We start from the raw sequence: 13273 nt of genomic DNA, 5'->3' as shown, positions 1-13273 counted from the left end.
GGCACGCCACTTGTATGACCCCATCGCATCCAAATGCCAGCTTTGCAGGGGGGACTGTTTCCTGCATTCTAGAAGAAGAGAAACTGGGGCATACAAAGGTGAAGTAACTTGCCAAGTGACTGATGAAATGAAGCCTGGAACTCAGGCCTGTGACTCCTAGTTTCCTATTCTCTCCGCTCTGGACCCTGCCTGTCCTCATTTGCAGGAATGTGAATGAAAAACCACATGGGGCTGACATTCAGCAAGGATGCTCTGAAATGGATGTACTGGCTGTTAAAGCCCTGAAACACCTCCGTACCCCTTGGTAACCAGCCACTGCTCTGAGCATCCTCAAATGCTGCCCTGGCTCCTTCCCAGATACCCTCCATGATTCAGTATCTGAAAAATTACCAGAGGCCACCAAGATGCGGCTCTGGTGCTATGACCTGCATCAGCCTTGGCCAACTGTTAAAGCCTTTGAATGTAGCCTCTAATGACCATTGATCTCTCTGGTGCTTCATTCTTTCCTAGACACTTCCACAGTCATTACCTCCTCTGATGTGCACAGATGAGAAAGCGGAGGCCCAGAGAAGGTAAAAGCCCCCCAAGGTTGCACAGCTGGGGAAGAGTTGAGCTGTGCTCAAGCCTAAGCCCTTTGACTCCCAGTCAGACGCTGTCTCCATCACAGAGCCTTTAGTCACTTAAGTAGAAAATTTTATACTAGGAAGAGTTAAGAGTTTTTAAATAGATTAAATTAGAAAATGTCACAGATTAAGGGTGAGCCTTTGTGAAAGAGATTTGTTAAAGACAAAAATCAATGCTATTAGCAAAGATTCAGTAGGCCTGAGATTGAACCAAAAGCCCAAAAGCTCATTACGTGAAAAGGTGGGTATGGTGGGTTGAATTAATATCCCCAACTATATTTGCTCCCTCCTTACAATTGGATTTTAAGTTCCTGATCACTGTCATGTGACCTGCCTGAGCATCCTGCAAGCAGATACTTCTGGCTTTGGGCTTGACTATGTGACTCCCAATGAGATAAGAGGGGATGTGACACTTGCTGGGTCTGAGTAGAAGCTTGTTGAATGATTGTGAAGGTCAGTACAGTCGCGTTCTTGTACTTATCCTCTGCAACTAGAGAACAGGGCATCTCGGGTTTGGACGCTCCTTCGGCCTAGGTCCCAGAGCACGAAGGCACATAGAGCCTTCAGAGCCCAGAGCTGCCACAGTCCTCACATAAAGTGAGCCAGAAAAGAAGTGTTTATTTTCATAAGTTATGAATATAGTGGGTTGTTTGTTACTGTGGCAGAAGCCGACTGATACACTGGGAAAAACAATGCTTTGAAAATCTAAAGAACAAAAATGATTTGAGCTTTAAATTTTAAAAAGGACTATATAACTTCTAATTAGGTATTATTTTATGAGAGATAATTTGGGCACATAATGGGCAAATACTTAGTAGATATTTTGATTTTCCAGAAATACTTTTATACATACACTTTTCAGTAGGGCATGTAATCAATCAACCATGGACAATATATTTTGTGGAACTCCCAGGGGTTTCTGGGTAGATTATTCAGAAGGAGAAAATAAATCATATCTTACCTAATAAAAGGAATTACTCAATTCAGAGGATGATTAAATAATATGTTGTAAAGTAAGATAGGATCACTGCATCCAATTCAAGTCATGCTGTAAATCTTCACATAAGTTTTCCCAAGTATCTTAATCTACCACTTTTAGTCAACAGTACAACCACATCACATTCTGTGTCCTGGTGTTGAAAAATTAATATTTTGAAACAAACTCCCCCTGTCTCTCTATCCCATCCATCATGTCTGGATATAAGACAAACATCAAAAGTCTTTCCACTTAGTAGTCCCTGTGAGAGAAGAAGTTTATACGGAGCAAACTTGAATCAAAACATATTCCCTTAAGAGGAGCTTCAGACATTACACTGTTCTTTCTAGAAGAGTTGTTTGGCTTCAGAATCTAAACGAAACTCTTGAGTTGCCAAAAACAGCCTTGTATTCTTTCAGACCACCTGAAGACTCTAAGGATGGAAGGAGAGCTTTTAATACTTGAGCTTCAAACATGGAGAGTCCATGATTTAATGAGTCCACTGTAGGTCAAAATAAGCCACATTGCTCCTGACATCAAAGCAACAGAAGGGCCAGCATCCTGCCCTGCAGACAGCCCAGCAGCCCAGGGCTCTGCCTGGTCAGCTACGGGCAGTGCCTCGGCCTCGGAGCTGCCCAGCAGCTGCATGTGGATACAGGTTTATGCCCCTACACCCGTTTCTGTGTGTTCACTGCCGGGGAGGAATAGATTACCGAAGAGCTAGTACAAAGGGAAATCTGCAAGGATTTGGGCTTGCTGCAGTAAAAATAACAACAATGATAAAAGGATGAGCCCCTGGGTGTTTAAACAAAGCCCTTAGTCAGGATGTGGACAAAAGGAAAGAGGCTGCTCTGTCGGGCTGCCCGTGCAGTCCATAAAAGAAAATCTAATGGAACCTAGAGTTTTACAAAAGCAAGAAACCTGTTCTTGTCACTGACGGTCAGGCCCAAATCTTAAACACCTGCTGCATGTCCATGAAGAAAAATGACTGAGCCTCCCCTCGAGACAGGCAGTGCATGCAGCGGCACGGACATTTCCTGAGCATGCTGTCCGTGCTGGGCACCACTGGGCCTGTCCGCACTGGAGCTGGTATCTGGGGTGGTGTGTGTGTGGGGAGTCTGTGCTTATGCTCTGGGGGACAGGGCCAGGCTGGGCCCCGGAGAGATTCTCTTTCCACTGCTGGCCCTGGGGGCCCTGGGTCTGTGTTTGGGTTTGTCTTCCTGTCTATGAAAGGTGGACCTGTCCTTAAGCAGGGGAAGAAGATGAGGCTGCAGATGAGTCTGTGACATCCGTTCAGTGGGGTGTTAACTTTTAGCACACCCCAACTTCACTCTACCCAGATTTCGTGGTGTTATGGACAGTCTCCGTGGTTGGGGCATGAGGTCATGGCCATTGTCTACTTTTAGTAAAGAAGATGTTTCCCTCCCCATTTCTGACTCTTGTTCATTTTGGAGGCTTCAGAGAAGGGAGTTCTGAAAACAGGCCCCCACTCTGCTTTCTGGGATCCCCTTCAGCTGCTTCCAAATATCTAGGGGACACCTGCTGTGCCCCCTCCCTTCCCTGCTATAGCAAATCTTCACTGTGGGTACACTGGTGCCAGAGGGAGCTGAGTTCCTTCTCTGAGCTGCCATAGCAGCTCCGTGAGGGACCGGGGAGGAGGAGGATTCAGTGACCTGCCCGGAGCCACACAGGCACCGAGTAGTGGCACTGGAGTCCAGCCCAGGACTCGGCCTCCTGGTTTGGGTCCTCCTTCTCCGTGCTCCTCCCTGAGTGGGCACGAGGCCTGCGGGAGCAAAGTGGCCCTGGCCGCTGCCGGGCAGCCTCGGGGGCTGGTCGCCTGCCAGCCTCAGTGCAGGGGCCGATCTGGGGCTCTCCCAGAGGCTCTCCTTGGCTGGCAAGCAGGAAGCTCTGAATCCTGGGCTGTGGCCCAGAGCGAGAGGAAAGGGGCTTCTCTATGCCTCTGATTGTCCCCATGACCGCTCAGGAACAAAGCGGGACTCACGCTGCCTCCTGCTACCAGCCTCCGCCCAGCTGTTCCGGCCGCGCAGTCCCGTCTCTTCGGCCTGTCTGCAGGAACACTGGGCATTTGTCAGCTTTCAGAATCACGGCTGTGTGCCCAGGGCTCTCTCGCCCTCTAGCTCCGGGTGCAGTGGGGCAGGCCAGCAGAGCCACAGGCCCTCTTTCAAACCCCCAAACCATCGCCCAGGGAAGCCAAATCCCCGGTCCATGATATTTAACTATTATGTCGCCTAACACCCCACTGGAGAGGTTCATAGCCTTCCCTCATCTGATCAAGTAAGTTAAAATGACGGATAACAGCTCAAATGCGTTCACTTTCTGTGTGTGCAAAGGAAAGAGCTTTGGGCTAAAAGTCAAGGCAGTTCATTGACTAGACCTTACCAAGCCTCAAGGTCATCATCTGTCAAATGAGAACAGCAGCATCTAATTCTAAGAGCCAATGTCCGCTGGGGCTTCTCTGTGTCAGGTGCTGCCCTACAGCCCACACGTGTCACCCACTTAATCTGCACAACAGTCCACCCTGCCCAGCTCCCTGTCCTCTGGCACGAGACCAGGAGATGCTGCATGTGGAATCGCAGTAAAGGGCATTACATGGCCCCAGAACAGCAGTGCGCGTCGGGTTACCGAGTGTTCCGTGCAGGGCGCGGTGGCAGCGGCCACGTCACACATTCAGCAAACCCATGCATTCAGGGGCGCTCTGGGCAGCAACTGTGCTCGTCACTGTGCACAACCAACCAAATCCCTGTCCTTCGGGGGCTGACGTTCTGGTACATGCAGCAGACGCTCAAAGAGAGCAGATGATGACATTAGTTGCACTCACTTCATTGACCAAAAAGTTGATTTTCCCTCATTTTCAGTAACGAGCAAGGCATAGGGAATGAGCCAAAGGGGTGCTTGTCATTCTCTGGGGTTTGAGAGGATGGCATCTGCTCTGCTCCCATAGTGACAAGGGCACCTCCTGAGTGGCCCCATTCAGCCCTGCAAGAGAGGGGAACTTGTTTTTCTACTGCAGCGGTGCTGATCTTCATTGTGGTGTAGCTGGCCCTCCAGGCCCTGGGAGAAGGGTCCCTGACACCACCACTCGGTCCCGCCAGCCTGCCTGGCATGGCACATCATGGCCTTCTGACTGCGGATGGTGGCTGAGGAGAGCACCCAAAATCTCTGAAAGTGCAGCTGGGACCCGCTGGTCCCCAGCTACAGGGTCAGCCTTGCCCCAGGCTCAGGGATCCAATCACATTGCTGGGGGCCGTGCAGGTCAGCCTAATAGCTGGTCCTGCTCTGACACTGGATCTTAGCTTTAGGGGCTAGGCTCTCGCCTCATTCCTTCATTCATTCACCCATACGAGAAACGTTTACTGAGCAGGACTATGAGCCAGGTACTGTCCTTAGGGGCTGGGAATATCCCACGAGCAAAACAGTCCAAGTTTCTGCTTTCATAGAGCTTATGTTCTAGTGGGGGAGATGAGTTAATATGTAATATATCAACTGGTGGTAAGTGGCAAGAAGAAACCTACAACAGGGCAAGGAGACAAAACATGACAGGGGCTCTATATCACATAGGATGGTAAGGAAGACCTCGGGAGGAGACATCTGAGCAGAGATAGGAAGGGCGAGAGGAAGAAAGCCAGGTGTGTATCTGAGGGAAGAGCATCACATGCAGAGGGAACAGCATATGCATGCAGCCCTGAGGCAGGAGTATGCTGGGCAAGTTCAAGCAATAGTGAGAGGCCAGCGTGGCGGGGGAAGCCTGCACTCTATCTCACACCCTCGTGCCAGAGGCTGGGCCCCTCAGCTCCCTCCTGGACCTGGGCCTGGGCTCCCTGTTGCAGACTCTCCAATCCCAGATGGTGTCCCCCCACCCACCCCTGCTGGCATGCTCAGGTGCATCTGTCTGTCCACCATGTCCCCACACTCTCCTTGTGCCAATGAGAGGTGGCTGCAGCATCGTGGTTGGAGTGCTGGCTTTGGAGTCAGAATGCCTGGGTTTGAATCCCAGCTCTGTCATCCTCTACGTGGGGAAGCCAGGGAATGTTGCTCTTCGTGACTCAGTTTCCTCAACTGGAAATGGGGATACCATAGTGCCTGTCACAGGGGCTACTGTGAGACCAAATGAGTGACATGTGCATAGTGTATACAGACCAGTACTCAGCAAATATTAGTGAAAAAATATTACCATAACAGAAGCCCCTTCTAACCAGGTAGAGGTGGCCAGAAATGGGTGCCTGTCGCATGGGGAGAAAGCAAAAAGGGCACAGTCTTCAGGGTCAGACAGGTGCAGATTTGAGCCTCCACTGAGTGCTCTTGGGCAAGGGATTTAACCTCTCTACACCTCATTTCCCCCACTTTCACATGGAGATAATGGTCCGTCCCTTATGGGGTGTGGCATAGGGAAAGTGAAAGGACAATGACATGATTGCCCGGAGATTGGCCCAGGACAAGCAGTTTCAGTGATGGGTAGAACCAGCCTCTCCATGGAGCTAGGGATGAGCTCAGAACGGAGAGAACCAGGCTGGGAAGACAAAGGACTCAGCATCTGAGGCCCAGAGTCTCCAAGGAGGGGCCACGGGAGGTGACAATCAGCTCATGCTGTGCAGCGGCCCACCACGCTGGGGAGAGAGCTGGGCCAGTCCTGGGACTCGAGTGGTGTGGGGGTGGGGCGTGGTAGCAGAGGGAGTGCCAGGTGCTGAAAGCCAGTGCCAAGGGGGAATGGAGGCCACTGGAAATGCCAGGAAGGAAAGTCAGGGCACCCACGGCCAAATCCAGGCAAGTCACACCTGAGCCAGGCGAGGGCTGAGCCAGGAACAGGGCACAGCAAGGGCAGTTCTGAGGCTGAGTCGGTTGTGCAGATTTATTCTGGGGCTGTTCTGTGTCTGTCTGAAAGTGGCCATGGTCAGGGACCACCTCCTAATCCCCCAGTTTGGAGCAGGCCCTTCAACTCCCCTGCAGGAGGCTCTAGGGGAGGGATAGGGAGGGACCTTCTTCCCACACAGAGCTCAACCCTGAGCCATGAGCGAGCAGATGCAGCTGCAGGATGGAACCAGAGGTGCCACCTGGCCCAAGGGAGGTTGACCCAGTTCTTTCTGGGGCTGGGGAGTAGGAGCAGCCCAGATCGGCAACCAGGTCAATGCCACAAACACGCATCTCCAGGCTTCTCGGGAGCAGGGAGGAGGGCGGTGTTAAGCCGGGCACAGAAGGTAGAGCGGGGCTGACAAGAACAGGAGCGACCTCCCCAGAGGCCGCCAAGACAAGCGGCTGATGCCGCTGAGTTAGCTGCACTGACATTTGAACGAAGAGCAGGAATAACACAAACGCAGAATTTTAATTACAAGTTCTCATTTCCCCATTGTTCATGATTTTGTTAACAGCTCTGGATCTCCCAGTGGTGACTGGCAATAAATCCTCTAAAAACAAAAAGGGTTATGCAGCGGGTGCAGACATTTCCTTTGGCTTTATACCTGGGGAAGGACAGGAACTGGCTGTGCATTCGGGAGAAGCAGGTGCCTTCCTGAGCTTCTATTCCCTTTTCTGTAAAGTCAGAGCTTGGACCAGACCATGCCTCAAGGGGCCCCGCTGTCCTGCAAGCCTACACAACCGGGCAGGGAAAGTCACCGTCGTGAAGAGGTACAATGTTGTCCACAGTGCAAGCCACAGAGTCACCCTCAACTCCTCTCTCCTCCTTCTACACTAAACCACTAAAGTGCACTAAAGTGCATTTCTTATATATATATATGTGTATATATATACACACACATATATATACACATATATATACATATATGTATGTGTGTATGTATATATATATATATATATAGGGTCTCACTATATTGCCCAGGCTGGTCTCAAACTTGAATTCCTAGCTTCAAATGATCATCCTGCCTAGGCCTCCTGAGTAGCTGGGATGACAGGTGTAAGCCACTGTGCCTGGCTATAAATGCCGTTTCTTAATGATCTCCTTGCACAGCTTGATAAACGGTTGCTGAAATGAAATGAAGCTCCCACATCCAGATGGCTCCTGGGTCCTGTCTACTCTACCTCCAAAACTGCTCTTCAAACAGCGGCATCTTTTCTGTTCAACTGCCTCTGTCTGGACTGTGTTTCTGGAGGCCATGTCCCTCCAGCCTCCTAGCCAGTGTCTGTTCCACCTAAGACCATCTTCCACATGGCCCCAGAGTGAGCACTTTCCCCTCCTAAAAGCTCCTGAAAACCCTTCAGTGCTTTCCCAGGTGTTCTGGCCTTAATGACAGCCCCTGTTCCACCCAGCAACCCAACTGTCCCCCAACACGCCGCCTTGCCCGAAGGCCCAGCTACTTGCAGGTTTGGAAGAAAACAAGGTTTTCTTGCCTCTGAGCATTTGTACATGCTGTTCCTTCTGCTGCAATGTCGTCAGTCCCTCGTCACCCTTCAAGTCTCAGTGCTGCTGTCATTTCCTGCGGCTGTCAGCCCCTCTGCTCTGACATCTCACGGTAGAGCCGGGTGCCCGTCCTCTGCTCCCACGGAGACCGCTATGGCAGCACTCGCCCTGCACCGTAAGGAGTCAGCCTTCCTCCCCTAGACCGGAAACCCCTCCAGGGCAAAGAATGTTCTAGGCATCGGTAAATGCCTGGCATCAAGAACAGTGTGGCACCACAGTCTAAAGGTGAAGACAACCCAGGTGTCCATCGACGGACGAATCGTTAAACCAAATGTGACGTATCTATACATGCACTGGCAGGTTATTCCGTCTTAAAAAGGAAGAAAATTCTGACACACGCTACAACATGCGTGATCCTTGAAGATACTTATTTCACTCACTTGAGTGAAATAAGCCGGTCACAACAGGACAAATACTCTGTAATTCCACGTATGTGAGGTCCCTAGGGTAGCCGAATCCCTAGACAGAAAGCAGCCCAGCGGCTGCCAGGGCTGTGGCAGGGAGGGAAGGGGAGTTAGTGTCTAATGGGCACAGAGTTTCAGTTTGAAAAGCAAAAAAAAAAGTCCTGCAGATGGACGGTGGTGATGGTCACACAATGATACAAATGCACTTGATGCCACTGAATTGTACACTTAAATATGGCTAAAATGGTAAATTTTTCATGTACATTGTACCACAAATTTTAAAAAAGAACAGCACGAGCAGAGAGAGGAGTTTAAGACCATTTGTTGCATGAACGAGGGAGGAGTTGGTCGGGGAGTCTCCGGAGCCACGTGAGGGACTCTGGAGATGCTGCGACCAGGGCAGAACTGAGGAGCCCGGGGGTCGGGGCGGCCACGGCATGTCATGTCACTGTCACCCCTCACTAGACCGGCAGGAGGGCTTTCACGTGCCCAGGCCACGGTTTTCAAACCTGGCCCTCCCAAAGCCAATGGGACCTTTGGGGTTGCAGCCCCCCCTGACGGGGTCTGCTCCTCGGGGCCTGCCGGGCCGCCCCGGGAAGCCGGAGCAGAGTAACCCACGGGACAGAATCACGGGAGAAACACGCCAGGCCCTTCGGCTGAGGCTGCCACAGGCTGGACTGCCGTCAGGTGGGGCGCCGGGGTCGGCAGGGCGGGGAGAAGCCAGAGGAGGACGCCTGGCAGGGAGGATCCGTGCCAGTCACTCCCGAGCGAGCACACGCTTCGGAAGGATCGCATTAAGGAGATGAATCACACGCTGACTCAAAGAGAGGGGGTGGCAGGGTTGTAAATCAGAGGAATGGCTTTTATTTGTCAGAATGCTACAATAAATAACATCTCCGTGTGCCACTTAACAGAAAGAGAGGGGGAGGGAGGAAGCAAGGCGGTGCGGGCCGGAGGGCTCGCGGGACGATGCGGGGAGGGTGACCTCACAGCCACCAGGGCCCTTCAGGACACTCCAGTGCCCGGAATACTCTGTGCTCCTGCACACACACTCTCACACACGGATCATCTTTCCCCCAAACTCCCTGAAAGCACTGGGTCATGAGAAAAATGGCATGAGGACTGCTGGAGTTGGAGGAGAACTTCAAGGTCATCTACTTTGCCCTTGTTTTGTAAGTACAGAAGGTGTCTTGCTGGAGATGACACTTACGGGTGTTTCTTCTTCAAAATAAAGGGGCCTGAAAATCACCCAGGGCCCACTGAGGGCACAGCCCCCCTTAGAGTGTGGGGAAAGGTAAGGCCCCTCTTTAGCATTGGTGAATGTCACTGTCACTGCGTGGTCAGTTAGGCTGTGTCCGTGCCCAAAATCATGGCAGGGAGCTCTTCCAGAGAGGGTCCAGGGTGAGGCGTTACTCACTGTCCATTATCTGGGGATGGATTTAGAATCAGACACTTTGGGTTTCCAGGGCTTAAAAGGCAAAAGCTGCCTGGCTCTGCAGAGAATAGGGAGGGAGGAAGGACAGGGCTTCTGGGTCTCCAGAGGGGCAGCTGGGAGCCACTGCTGTGCTTGGGAGAGAGCAGCTTCCTGGGGAAGCTGAGGACCCGGCCTCCCCTGCCCTAGGGTGGTGCTGCCTGACACAGAGGCCACTAGCCACTTGTGGCTATTGAAATGTGGCTAGTCCAAATTGAGATTTGCTGTAAGTCCCCAACCCTTTTGGCAACAGGGACAGGTTTCATGAAAGACAATGTTTCCACGCATGCAGGGGGTGGGGGTGGGAGGCGGCGGTCAGGCAGTGATGCTAGCCATGGGGAGCAGCCGTAAATTATAAATACAGATAAAGCTTCTGCTGTGTGCCACCCCCACCCCAGTTCCTAAATTTCATGGAAGACAATTTTTCCATGGACAGGGAGGGGGGTGGTTCGGAGCTCTGCGGCCCAGTCCCTAACAGGCTGAGGATGGACCAGTACTGGGGGCTGGAGATTGGGGACCACAGCTGTAAGTGTAAAGTACACACTGGATTTTGCTTGAAGATCTGGTATGAAAAAATAAAGAATGTAAAATCTGCTATTAATTTTTTAATATTGATTACATGTTGAAATAATATTTTGGGTATGTTATGTTAAAGAAAATATAGCATCAAAATTAATTCCAATGGTTTCTTTTTACTTTTTTGACATGTGGCTAACCAGGAAATTTAAAATCATATCTGCAGTCCACATTTGGGGCTCACGTTATATTTCTCTTGGACAGCGCTGCTCTGGGGGATTCTTGGGACCCAGAACAGGGAGAGCAATTGCTCCTGGCTCACTGTTCCCATGCCTGGTGGATGGGAAGCTTTCACTTACGCACTCTGGGGGTGTCCTGGGGCACAGCAGCAACACCCCAAACCGTGAGGGGCTGGGACAGGTATTACACAAGCAATGGGACCGGGGCTTGAGAGTTTCAATGACTTGCTCAAGCAAATTAATGAGAAGAGCTTGGCCTAGAACCAAGCCTCATAATTCTAGCATAGTCCTCTTAGGACCACAGCCTGGTACACATACAAAATGTTCTTTTACAATTATTAGGCATAAAACAGGCTCCTGGTTAGAGTGTAAGTTTTTAGATTTGTTTCTGGCAGGTAATTTAATAATCTCTATCAAAACCCTGTAGCCTAAATAAAACTGGACTTAAATGCCTATCTCAACATGGAGATATACCCGAAAGAAACATCACAAATCTAGGTCCCCAAAGTTTTGAAAAATATTGCTTCTTTTCTTTCTTTCTTTCTTTCTTTGTTTTTAAGAGACAGGGTCTCACTCTGTTGCCCAGGCTGGAGTGCAATGGTGCGATCATAGCTTCTTGCAGCCTTGAACTCCTGGGCTCAAGCAATGCTCTTGCCTCAGCCTCCCGAGTATCTGGCACTACAGGTGTGAGCCACTATTTAAAAAAAAAAAAATTTTATAGACAGGGTCTTGCTATGTCGCCCAGTCTAGTCTCGAACTCCTGGCCTCAAGCCATCCTCCTGCCTCAGCAAAAATACTGTTAAATACTATTCTTGACTGAGGTCTCCCAAGAAGGCAGCAAAGGGAAACTGCTTTGCACAAGTTGCAGCAAAGCTTCCTTTAAATCTGTAGACATCATTCTCTCTTTCACAAGTACCACTCCTCAGGGCAGCTGCTCAAATCCCTCTCTTTCTCCTCCTCAAACCTGCCCTGACTTCCCTTCAGTTCCCCTCTCCTCCCTGGTCAAGCTCTTCTCATGGGATCTGCTCTCATCTCCCCACACCGCCAGGCCCTTCTGCATACGACCTGGTTCAGCTTCTCCGCAGCTTTCAGTTCTCCTCTCTGCCCATCATCTGAGCAGCCCCAGGAGGTCTCAAAACCCAGTAGGCAGGGAATGGGGGGTGGGGGTTGCATTCAGAATTTGACGTACTTTCAGCAAGTAAATCCACTTCTAGAAATTTAGGATAGATCAAAAGAACAACAGATCAGAAATGTGTGCACAAAGATGTTTATCATAGTGTTACTTATCATAGGAAAAAATTGGCAACAACCTGAATATCCAACAAGGTGTGTGGTTAAATAAATTCTGTCAATGCTATAGAATGGAATGTGGAGAAGTCACCAAAACTTCTGATTTTGAAAATATTTATTGGTGTAGGAAATTACCCATGATAACATTAAATGAGGCAAACAGAATATAAAGCTGAACGTAAGCGATGATACCAATTTCATCTCAATTTATATATGTACATAGGAAAATGCTTTGCTGGTGTCCCTACAGGGAGATTTTTGCAGCCTCCTTGGATGAGTAAGAACCCAGGGCAAGGCAGCTGAACAGCACAAAGTCAAGTGACTTCTTCAAGTGGGTGCCAGGGTGTGACCTCCTTTTCTTTGGCCTGTGCTGAGGAGAGGAGGTGACATGGAGCTCCAAACCCCCCAGGGGATCCCACCAGCATCCAGGAGGAGCAGGGTGACCATCTGGTCTTACGCCAAGAGACACCCCCTTGCCACAGGTGCCAGGGAGTCAATGCTCAGAACAGGGCGGGCGTCCAGGCCCAGTTTTGCAGACAAGAGCAGTCCTTGGAAGGAGACGCACAGTGGAAGGAGGATTTGCTTTGAAGGCAGTTGATTTTGGACCAAGGACAGGCTCAGGTAGTAGATGTGGGTCTCAGGCAAGTTCTTGTCCCTGTAAAATTAGGTTACTAACACCTATCTCATAAAAGTGTCAGGAGATATGGTGAGAAAAGAGAGCATGTGACAGGTGGCACAGCCTGCAGGGGCCGCTGCCTGGGCGTGGATCCTGGCTCACCCTCACACTGTGGTCCTGGGCAGGTTACCTTGCCCCACAGTGCCTCGATTTCCTTATCTAGAAAATGGGACCAATAATGATACTTGTGCCCTCCCTACAGGTTTGTTGAGAGGATTACAGGAGTCAGTACAAGTAAACCGTGTGAAAAATGTCTGACGCAGACTAGGCACTCAGTCAAGCTGAGTCTCCTGTCCTGTTATCTTTCTGGAGGACCTCTCTTACCCTACCCTCTGTTGACGGCCTGTCCCCCTTCTCAGCCCAGCCTGAAGCTGCTCACTTACTCCTCATTGTCCAATTTCACATCTTACGGTCCATTTCTGGTTGGCTGCTGTTACTGCAGACCAGGAGTCTGCAAACTGCCACCCACAGGCCAAATCCAACCTGTTGTCTGTTTTTGTAAATAAAGTTTTATTGGGACACAGCCACACCTATTCCTTTATGTATTGTCTCTGGCTGCTTCGGGACTGCAATGGCAGCATTGAGTAGTTGTGACAGGGACTGTCTGGCCTGCAAAGCCTCAAATATTTACCACCTGGCCTTTTATTG

The sequence above is a fragment of the Lemur catta genome, chromosome 3 (genome assembly GCF_020740605.2).
Source record: "Lemur catta isolate mLemCat1 chromosome 3, mLemCat1.pri, whole genome shotgun sequence".
NCBI lineage: Eukaryota > Metazoa > Chordata > Mammalia > Primates > Lemuridae > Lemur > Lemur catta.
The sequence above is the reverse complement of the archived record's forward strand: the minus strand, read 5'-3'. Positions refer to the sequence as shown.